Source organism: Eublepharis macularius, chromosome 9 (genome assembly GCF_028583425.1).
Source record: "Eublepharis macularius isolate TG4126 chromosome 9, MPM_Emac_v1.0, whole genome shotgun sequence".
In the NCBI taxonomy this organism is placed as follows: domain Eukaryota; kingdom Metazoa; phylum Chordata; class Lepidosauria; order Squamata; family Eublepharidae; genus Eublepharis; species Eublepharis macularius.
Window position 1 is genome coordinate 19,433,620 of NC_072798.1, and position 11,904 is coordinate 19,445,523.

Below are 11,904 nucleotides of genomic sequence, written 5' to 3' on the forward strand. Positions count from 1 at the left end.
CATATTGGGGGGTGGGGGGCTCCGTTCCAAAACAGGTGTACTACTCAACAACACAGAGAAAGCTGTAAATCACCTGGGGGTATTGAGCTTCACCAGTGAACGGTAAGCATTTTCCAAGAAAATATGCAACAAAGAAATAAAAAGTCCAAGTCAGCAGGGCTTTTTTTCAGGGGGAACGCGGGGGAACGGAGTTCCGGAACCTCTTGAAAATGGTCACATGGCTGGTGGCCCCGCCCCCTGATCTCCAGACAGAGGGGAGTTTAGATTGCCCTCCGCACCGCTCAGCGGTGCGGAGGGCAATCTAAACTCCCCTCTGTCTGGAGATCAGGGGGCGGGGCCACCAGCCATGTGACCATTTTCTCCGAGGGCAACCCACTGAGTTCCACCACCTCTTTTCCCAGAAAAAAAGCCCTGCAAGTCAGGTTAATATTTTCAATATACATTACCTGAGAGGTTGTTCCATTGAAAAGAAACACATCCAACCAGGCCTTTCATTGATTACACCAAGTGGAATCCGTCCTCACATCCCTGCATTGGCTTCCTCCCCCAATCATGGCCAAACTCTTAGTCTGTTTATTCTACAGCCTTCCTCTTCATTTTATCTGTGCCCTTCTTTCCTATCGCAACCCTACCTATGACTTTTGATCCTCCAGTCTCTTTCTCTTTTAAATGAATCTGGTATAATCCTCCTTCCTGTCTCCTATGCTGCAATTCCTCCCCCATGATTATTAGGCTATTCAAACATCCAGATAAACACATACTGGGAGGAATTCAGATTGATCTGTTTCATTTTTATCCTCGGTTTCCTCAAAAACGTTTAGGATGGCCTAAGTAGCTCTGCTTCCTGCGTTTTATCTTCATCCCATGTGAGGTAGTTTAGGTTGAGAAAGAACAGGTGGCCCACAGTCACCCAGTAAGCTTCAGGGCTGACCAGCGATTTCAAACCAAATCATCACAGTCCTACACTGTAACTACTATGCCTGTGTGAAGGTTTCAGACTATATGCAGAGAACTTGAGCTGAATGTATGGAGGCTAAAAGCAGGGGCAACTGGTGCAACTGTGAGATGCTCAACCATGGTATCTTCCAGACACCAGCGTCAGTCAGCGTTTTCCTAGCCTCTGGGGCAGTTGTTCCACCTTGCAGATTTTTATCTTCCCCGTGTGTGGTTCCTACCTTCTTTTACAAACTATTCAGTCTATGGCTTTTTTTGTGTGTGCACATGCACTGTTGCAATGACGTGATGATACACTGTATCAAATACAACCTATATGCACATGCACTGTATTGCTTAATTAGTTCAGTAACCTCAAAGCCCACTGGCGAGTCGTACCTTGCATATGTGTCTGGACTTTCATTGGTTAGCTGCTTTCCTGCATTGGACTGGTTGTTTTCATTGGCTGTGCTGTCCTTCCTTCCCTTTTTTAAGCTAAAGAATTCAGCATAGCTATGATCATGCCAGACCACAGGACTAAGGCGATGTTGCTTTGGAAGGTTATTGTTGAGATTCTTCAAACCACCCTTGCACTGTTTTGTTGTCTCATCATTGAAGAATTGTTATCCTTATGTTTGTACTCCTTACATTAAGATCCAATTTATTATTATGGTGCACAATTTTTTTTTACAGAAAATGTGTGAATGTGTGTGTTACGACCCTTTCTTTCTCTTGGGTAGATTTTGCCCTTAATCTTTCTCTTACACTCTCTGGGTAGTTTGCTGCCACCAGGAATATTATATTCCAAGATATTTTATTTAAATTTCCCCTTTAATAATGTGCCCAAGAGTCAGGCTTTTTCGTGGTACTATGTGGCCCTGAGGATAGGAATGGGATATAGGAATAACTCTGGGATTAAAAAAAAAACAAAGTAAACTTTTATTTTTATAAGAAGCGTATCAGTTTCATGTTATTTCTAAAACTTGATCGTTTCAAAAGAGTGGTTCTCAATTCTTAAAGTTACTTTACTTAAACCCAGTCACACAGATCTTCTCTCAGGTTTCACACACAGCTTGCCTGCTTTTGATATTAATTTCTCTCTCAATTACAAGACTTTTTCTCAGGCACACACACAGTTTGCCTGCTTTTCCCTGACTGAATGTTCTTTCACAAACACACAGTTCAGGTTTCCACATAGGTTATATTTCTCTCAGAACTGCTTTAAAAATACTCAAGCTACGCACAGCTTGCCTCTCTTGCCCTGCCTGAATCTTTTCTCTCCACTCTCAGGGCCAAGCTACACATGACGAATGACACTTGAATGGCAAGTGGATTGAGTGGAGGGCAAGTGAACAGGGAGAAATACACTTGCCATTCAAGTGTCATTCGTCACGTGTAGCTTGGCCCTGAGTCTAAAACTGCCTTCACTCCGCCCACCCTCTCAGTCATCAACCAATCATATCACTCACTCATCCCTCTCTTTCACCCCTACTCTTCATCTATACCACACCAAGCATTTAAAGACACATACATGCATTTACTTAAAATCATTACAGTGTGTTTCAGGGGGAAATGATTAATATTTAGGCAAATTCTGCTTTGGAATCACCTGACCACCAGTGCATACTCATTCGTGCCAAGAAATGCTTTTGTAGCTGCATTCTGATTTGTAAATCGCTAATCGTGGACTTCTGAATAGATCGGTTACTGTGCTGGGTTGTTGCTGGCAGCTGTTCCTTTCAATGGTTTCTGCGGTTGCTGTAGAGGGCATGTTGGGCATTCTTCTGGAGGCAGGACAGGGGGCTTGGGTGATGAGAAGAACCCTGAACCTTCTCCTCACCTCAGATCCATAACAAGTCAGTGGTTTCCCTTTCTCTCCAGGAGCCCCACATACCAGAGTTGCCAACTGCATGTTGGGAAATTCCTGGCAATTTTGGCATGGAGCTTGGGGAGGGAACTCAGTGGGGTTTAATGCCATGGAGTCCATGCTCCAAAGTGGCTGGCAACCCTGTCACGTACCCCCACAGATTTGCCTTTCTACTTGGAATGGAACCTAACACACTGCACACAAAGTTTCAAAATGGCACCAAGGCATGATGCTCAGGTGTGCTCTTAGAAGGAATGTTCCCGGAGGCAGCAAGAAGAGGATTGGATGTTTGTTTTTGACATTCTAATTGGCCATTGCTGGTTTGTTTAGCAGAGGCACGGCATATCCCTGTTTCAATATATTCCTAGCATGCACCAAAACAAAATGGCTAGGTGGTCACAGCAATATGAAACAAGACAGGCATTACTGATGGGAAAATCCTCAATCAAGGTGTTTCTGAAGAAAAGATTAGAAGAAAACAAGTTTCAGAAAGAGCAGAGGGGGAAATGGAGAAAAGCCAGCAAGGGCTACGCAACAAAGCTATGAGGTAAGTTTTTTTTAAAAAAGTAACGAAGGGAACCAAAACTGGAACATTAAGGTTGTGCGGAAGATGCCCATCTGAATATCTCGAAAAGGTATTCTGTGGTGTTGATTCTGGTCCATCAAAAGCCTCCTTCAAAGGCTGACTTTTTCCTGAACTCTTGTATTTCATGCTCTACTCTGTGCTCTTGTACTATTTCTCCACAGCAGCCAGAAACGACCACCCTTGGAAATAAAATGCTGGAGCACATGGAAATGAACCAAGAGAGAGGGTGTCTTTTCAAGCCCCCTCCACCACCCAGGGGAAAAGGCGGCATTGCTGTTTACTACACCTTTTATGGCGGTGCTCTCATTTCTCTCCGCAGATTAGTTCTTGCTAAAAAGTTTTGCATCATAAATCTGTTGTTTCTTTCTTCATGGTTTTTAGTGTATTTTTTAAAAAATCTAAGTTCTTGACATGTTTGAGTTATGAGATTGTTAAATGCATCAAGACAATATTCCCAGCATTGTTTGGGGATTTTTGTTGTGATTTGCCAACCTTTTTTTAAAAAAACAAAAGCTAAACCAAAGTATTTTCCCCTTCTCTAGATAGATCCAAGCAAAAAAGTGTTTATGGCTAGAGAATGAAGTTCCCCAGTTAGTACAAGCTAATTTCCAATAGGACTTTTTTTTTCCTATTTAAGGACATCCAACCAGTCAATGTGTGAATGGGCAAGTTTCTCATTGTTTTCACACCCTCTGCCACATCTCTCTGAGGACCCTTTATTTATTAGCTGTATGAGCAGAGCACAGAAATATGTTTTTAAAAGTTTCCACTAAGCACAATCCTCTCCAAGTAGGGTACTTTCCCATTGCGGTCTGTCTTATCTCCAGCTCCCACGGTCACAAATACACTTGTCGATACCTTCACCCCAAGGGTGAGAAAAGGTTCTGCAATTTCTTTTCCAAAGCATGATCCATTTTCCAAACTGGAGGCCACTGCTAGAGTTGGTGTATGTGAGTATGCTTGCTTCTTCTTTTAAAAAAATCATCTATGTAGGTGGTCAACATTGACGGATAGCTGTAGTTTCTTAGCAAACTTATCCCTATATTGCCAAGCCCGATTCGGACCAGTGAAAACTTAATCATGCAGTTCCCTTTGCTTCCTTCTGCCCAAGCTCTCCTTTGTATCAGAACAATACTAGACTATAGGAACACAGTAATAAACCTTTAACAATGCAGACACTATAGTACCACTGTGTATAATTTCAATACAGGTTCATATTTATGTGTGTATCAATTAGGACAATAATACTAATGTACAATGCTCAAGACAAAAATATTGTTACAAGGCTCAGGACAAAAATACTGTTGCAACACCGCTGTGATTACAACTACCAATGGTGCCAGTAATTAATGAGTTCCATACATCCAAAGCTTATACACCGAGTCCCAAAACATAAACATAACGAGTTTTCCGGATGTTTTTTTTCTCGTTTTGTGTATCTTCATCAGATAGGACTTTTCATGATAAACCACAACAGGAACAGAAGTACTATAAATATATTAACTGAAAGGAACCCCCAGTTCAACAACTGTATAACAGACTGCGGTCTTCTGATTCATCACAGTACTGGCACCATCTCTCCTGTTGTGGTTTATCATGAAAAGTCCTATCTGACGAAGATATATGAAACGAGAAAAAAAAAATCCAGAAAACTCGTTATGTTTATGTTTGGGGACTTAATGTATAAGCTTTGGATGTATGGAACTCATTCATTACCAGCACCGTCAGTTGTTGTAACCACAGCATTGCTGTTGCAATATTTCTGTCTCAAGCATTGTATATTCGTGTTATTGTCTTAACTGATACACACATAAATATGAACCTGTATTGAAATTATACACTCAGGACAGAATCCTTGGGAATAATGGACTGACTGTACTCTTGGCTTCTGAAGTTCTGATACAACCATGTCAGTTTTTCAACCTCTCTCTCCTCTAGTAAGGGCCCGTGCTAGCATGGTGCACGTGTGGGTGCAACCTTACATCTTGGGAAAGGCCGCTTTCTCAATAGCCTCTCACTGCTGGGGTAGATGCACCAATCCTACTGCAGCCTCTCTCTAGGCCTAGAGTAAACCCTCCCTCCCCCCGCTCCCCATACTGAGGGTGGGCTGAGATGGGATACAACACAGTCTAGACAAAGTTAGATTTGCTTTTAAGTCATATTGAAACTAATGGGCTTCATGATGGCTGCATGCATTCCACACAAGGGTAGGATTTGTTACTGGATACAGAATTCACTTTTATTGTTTTAGTCATAGCCAAGAATCTCCACTTTTATTGTTTTAGTCATAGCCAAGTTTCTATCCCTCGTGGCTGGGGCACTGAACCAGACCAGAGAACAGTGGGTTGAGGGGGCTGACAAAAAATGAAGCGTGTTAAACACAAAAAAGGAGAGTGTGGTGCAGTGAGTGGACTGGAGGGGCCGAGGTTCAAATACCACCTCAAGGCATGAAGCTCACTGGGTGACTCTGGGTCAGTCACTTTCTCTTTCGGCATTTACCTCAAAAGAATCAAACAAAGAACCTCTGAGGGTTTCAGATCCATCGTCACCTCTTCCTATAAGAACTAGAGATTGTACAGAGTTGTCGACCCTTCGTTCTCCTGGACTTGCAGGAGAGAGGAGAGCTCTGTTTTTGCATAGCTTCAGAATGCTTTGAGAACAATTTTGGTCAATACGCCCTCAAGCCAAACCAGAGGAGTTCTTGAGAGAGACTGTAGTCATCACATGCCTCAAAGAAAGCGGTTTGCCACAGCCAATGCTGAAATTTGACTCAAAGAAGGCCTTTGGAGATCAGATTAGATATGACCTTTCCGGCTGGAACTCTGGGGTCGCAGAGGCCACATCATTGACTATTGAACTGCGAAGTCCTGAAGTATTTCAAGCAAAGGAGGGAATCAATATCTAGTAAAAGTGCTTTTTAAAAAATGGCTTGTATCATTTCTTTCAGATTAACAACCTGATCCTGAACTCCAACCTTGTTGCAGGGTTATATTGGGCAAACAAAAATACCAAACACATTATTTCTCTCTCCCCGCCCCCCACAGATAGTTGAGTTTTTTTTTTTTAAAAGTGGAATGTGCAAAATGCGCATATTCTCTCTGGGGATGACTCTGAGGACAGAAATAACTGCAGAATGCAGCTGAAGCACAAACCGCAGATATATCCATTACCATTCACATCACTACCCCCTCTCCTCCAGCTTCTCCCAGTCGCATTCAGATTTCCTTGAACACATGAGGTCTGCTTTAAATGTGACACTTGAAAGTACTCACAGAGCAACAACAACCAAAGGGAAGATAGCACAAATAAATACTATACAATTCAATGACAAGCAACTTCCTCTATATTGTTATTAATTTAAGGTGCAAAGTGCATGATTTACAGTCATAAATACAGCAGTCATAAGTACATCATACAGATACATCGAATAATATCATTGGACCATATAAATTCCAAGCGATAAATATCAAGCACAAATAATCCAACTGGTACAGTCAATACACAAGTTGTTATTTTCATGTGTAGACCATCCTCCAAGTAGAAGGGAAACCAAGCCTCAGATATATGCCCGTGAAGAAGCGTTGCTCGTGAAACGAGGATGGACATTTTGCTGGTGTAGACCCGTAGGCTGCCTTTGAATGACTATATGCAGTTCCCTTCTACTTGGAGGATGGTCTACGCATGAAAATAACAACTTGTGTATTGAAGACTGTACCAGTTAGATTATTTGTGCTTGATACTTATTGCTTGGAATTTATATGGTCCAATGATATTATTCGATGTATCTGTATGATGTACTTATGATTGCTGTATTTATGACTGTAAGTCATGCACTTTGCACCTTAAATTAATAACAATATAGAGGACGTTGCTTGTCATTGAATAGTATAGTATTTATTTGTGCTATCTTCCCTTTGGTTGTTGTTGCTCTTTGAGTGGGAGGAGATGCCCCTGAAAGTACTCACATGTAGGACTTTGTACTCATGCAGAGGCTCATTCAAATTCATTTAAACACACCATTGCTTTGTACAGCCCAGTTTAAACTAGATGCTTTGTGAGTGTAAAAGTCCTACAGGTGAGTTCTTTTGCCTCAGCCAGCACCTGAGCACATTTAGCTGCCTTATACTGTGTCAAACCACTGGTCCACCAAGGTTAGTATTATTGACTTAGACTGGCAGCAGCTCTCCAGGATCTGGGGCACAGGTCTTTCACATCACCCACTGCCCGATCTTTTTAATTGGAGATGCCAGGGATTGAACCTGTAGCCTTCTGCATACCAAGCAAAGGCTCTTCCACGGAGCCAAAGCCCCTCCCCTTGCTATATCTCAATCAGACCTCAGATATAGCAAAATATATGAATTCCTAAAGCTCTGATAATATTCTTTACACTGGTAATAAATTTACAAAATACACACATAGTCCAGGCAAAGTGACTTCCGTTTCAGTTCAGTTCTAGAAATAAAAAAAAGGATGCTGTCAAAGCCTCAAAGAATCATTTCTTTAAAAATATGTTTTATGTGTATCTTGGACTTCAGGTGGTGGGTGGGGAGAACACCAGAATGAGAATAAGACAGCAAAGCCCAAACCTGCAGTTACGCAAACAAGATGGGGGACTAGAAGCTGCAGGGACTGGTACATTTGTACCAACAGGGTTTGTGGAGACTGCAACACCAATGGCATCGAGACCTCCCTGATACACCATTTCTGCTGCCAAAGTGCCAGCAAATCTCGCATTCACTCCCATCCCATTGCCCGATTTTTGAAATCACAACAATAAGAAGAGAAGTCTAACTCGTCGGGTTTTTTTTTCTTTTCAGTTATATTGATGCTGCACCAAACTGATATTCACCTTCCCTTGCAAACTTTATCAGTGCAAAATAGTGAAGGATATCAAAGTATGCTGCTTCAAGTTCCAAAATCCCTTGTTTACTTCTGCATCCTTTATACAGCTCGGCATGCACAGGATCACTTAGGCATGCACGGACAAAACCCCAGTTAATGTGTTCCAGTCCACCTGACTGCCAGACATTCGGAATGGATGACTGGGCAGGATCACCCAGTGGCAGATTTGAGCTGGAGGTAGGAAAATAAGCATCCTGTGAAGCATCCTGACGAAGACCGGGTTTTTAGACTAAAAGGCCCTTTGGTATAAATGGGCGACATTTACTAAGCACAGCCCTCTTATAAACCGTATTGAAATAAATGGCACTTTTGAGAGAAGCAACATTTAATGGATCCTATGACAGATTATATTACTGGGATTCTACCTGAAATATCTATTTAAAAAAACATTTTTCTGATCTCAGGATTGCATCTGTTACATCTTTCCTAATAGGAACATTTATGCATATTATGCAGAGGAAAACTCTGGCATACCACTGAGTGTATAATCTCCAGCGAACTCTAGCCAGTCATAAGTCTCCCAACAAGTGTACCTGCAATGATTCATATGCTTGTTGTATTCATGCAAAATAAATGAAATCCAAAGGTCTTTCCAACCGTACACCTGAGAGGGAGCAACAATCTATCCTAGCTCCCTGATGGGTGTACAGTTTTCAGGGCCTCTGGATTCAAAGACACTCTAAAAATATACTAAAACTTTCTATGGCAGTGCTAGATTTGAGCCCAGTAGCACCTTATGATTTCCAGGATGTAAGTTTTCTAGAGTAAAGTTCCCTTTTTCAGATGTGTGGACCTGACCATGGATATATTTATCTTGTTTATACATCACTGACTTCAAGGAGCACACCAAAAAATGCCATATGTGAACTGGCCCCCAAGATGAAAATACTTGGTGTGAAATCCAGTCCCTGCATCTCAAATGGAGCACGTGCAAGAGAATGTCCCGGGGATCGGATGGCATTGCTTCTAAAACTATTTTTCCTGCATTGGTCCTTGGATCTGAGTATGAAATCTTCTCTTTTCTCTCCCCTCTTCCACTTTAAGCTTTGCTGCTTCTAGTCTTTCTTTTGGCTCCCTGAATATAGTGCAGTGGTTAGAGTGTTAGACTGATCTGGGAGACCCAAGTTCGAATCTTCACTCTGCCATGGAAGCTTACTGGGTGACTCTTACAAAGCCATCTGTGCATGTCAGAAGTGCCGCAGGGGCAAAAAAAAAAGTTTGCTTCCTCTCTTTCTGGAACGGCAATCCGTCTTCCACATACAAACTTTATTATCCGCCAGTCCCACCCATGAACATTTCTTTTTCCTATTAACCGGAAAGGCTCCCTCAATAAGAAACATCCCGGCAATAGGCAGTATCATATGCAGAAAGCTAAAAACTCGAAACGGATGGCGTTCGCTGTCAACAAAGCTTGTTTTTTTTTGTTTCCATTTTTTATGAAAGAGAGCCAAGAAAGGACATCTGTTTCAGCAATGTATCAAATCCATAACATTCACCAGAACTTTGCCAAATCTGTCTGAGGTGCCTTTTCATTACTGTGCTAAGTTTTTGCAGACCAGGTCTTAGATTGCAAAAAAGAGAAAGGGGAGGGGGGAGAACACTTTAAAAAAAATTGCAGAATGCCCCCATAACAAATAAAATATAAACAGATTAACTGTTCCATAGAAAAGACTCTATGTGCCAATGGAAGTCCAACAACTGCCAGGCCTTATAGGAAGATGGGTGGGTGGACAGAGTCAGGCAGATAGCGTACCCTGCCCATGCGAGCTTCCTTCTGTCCCAGTATATACACTGTACAGAGGCACGTGCAATCAGACCTCATCTTCAGGGAACAACAGCTAGATTCCTAAGACCTTTCCTGTCCGTTCAAAATAGGAAAAAGGCAAAGAGTGCCTTTGAACAGGTGAAGAATGCCTGCCCTAGGTGGTGGCCAGCACTCTTCACCTGTTAAAAAAGCCCTGTGCAAACTATGTATTGTGCAAATGCAAAAGCCACATCACTGCCCTGCTTTTAAGAGAAATCATTCATTGCTGTTTATTAAGCCCTTACCTCAGCAGCTGAAAGAGTTTTCAAGCAGGTAGGTAACGAGAAGGCGCTGGCTGTTTTAAGCGGGAGCGCAGAAGAAGTGTCTCCCTCCCCGGCAGTCTAAACCCACCAGCCTAGTCCACAGAACTAGTTCAGACTTCCCTTGGCCCCTCCCAAAAGTTAAAGCTAAGTGGATACATATCCCTTATGTTTAAAATTGGCAGCCACTGGTATGCATTGTCCTCAATTTATTCTAATAAGCAGCCAATGGTGAGGCTGCAGCCAAAGGTGGGGTCAGCCAGCCTGAAGGGATGCCTGTCATTCTCTAGGCACGCTCAGGAAGCCACTCGTAAGAAAACCAAGACCGAAAAGCCTCCGAAAATTCGTGCAAGCTGCCAAAAGTGTCCTGCTCCATGCCCTTTTTTGGCTATCCTTAGCAGGGCCTCTGAAAGTAAATCCTCTGTCAGGAACAATCATAAGAAATGTTAATCTTGGAGAAAGAGGCTCTCTTGCTGAACACTTTTTAAAAAATGGAAATATACTGGAAAACTGGAGTTGGGGGAAGAACTAGTCCACATTTGTTGGAGGGAAGGGGCAGAGGAGGGGATTCATTGCAAGGCATTTGCTGCAAACAAAATACAGCAACACTGTATTGGGGGAATGGATACCAGATGTTTTACAACTATTTCCTTTATCATTTTGAATCTACTGGGAAAGGAAAGCGGACGGCGGAGCAGAAAAGATGAGTTAGCAGAGTTTGAAAGCGTGGGATTTCCTATGCTCCTGCAGGAAATCGGTGCTTTCATTTGCATACGTGCAAACTTTTCGAGGTTTTCTGTAAAACAAAACATAACTAAAACTCTCGGTTGCTTCTCAAAGGTACTGAGAGTGCTTTGAAAACAGGTTCGTTCGTCTTCCTGAAGATCTGGCTAGGACTTCCCTCCAGCTCTAGAAAAAAAATCCCGCCCCCACATTCCATCACGCAAGAGGATGACCAAAAAACAAGACTCTGGAATGGGGCTATGCAGATGAGGGGGAGGGACTATGCAGATAGGAGCAGACTTGATTCCTAATGGCCAGGATCACTAGAGGCTGAGGACATCTTTAATCCCAATCAGGGGCAGATGAGAAGTTCCTAGTGAGGTTCTGCCCTGGAAGGCCATTGGTGGCCAGGAACAAGAGCCACATGTTTTTGATTTGGACTTCAGCCACTCGGACAAGGCAAAAGATGCTGCTTGCCTGGCTAGGCTGTTTTAACCCCCCCCCCCAAGACACCCATGGTCCCCACTGCCAGGAGTGGTGCCAGGGTTTCTGGCGCCCATGGTCAACTGGCCGGCCGGCCGGGCACACACACACACACACGTGCGCACACACCAACCTGTGTGATGACGTCACGTGTGACATCACCACGGGCATGCGCACGAGCCGGCCTGATTGCTGCAGCAGGCGGCTGGGGCAGCACATGGGTGGCCTCCCAGCTCTCCCGTTCGGTTGCCCTGCACTGCCCCAGACGCCTGCCCGCAGCTGCTGTGCCCGGCCGGGAGCATGTGATGGCGGTTGCGGCAGCATGGGCTGGGAGGGCTGGGAGGCT

General features: G+C 43.3%; 1 protein-coding gene across 1 annotated transcript in view; it reads right to left on the minus strand.

Moving 5' to 3' along the window:
• Positions 1-10,489, minus strand: part of CALD1 (caldesmon 1) — a 231,441-nt gene extending 220,952 nt beyond the window's left edge. Inside the window, exon 1 of the mRNA XM_054988476.1 lies at positions 10,338-10,489. The gene's annotated coding sequence lies outside the window, so the exon portion shown is untranslated. The remainder of the gene's footprint in view (positions 1-10,337) is intronic.
• Between the last annotated feature and the right edge of the window lie 1,415 nt (positions 10,490-11,904).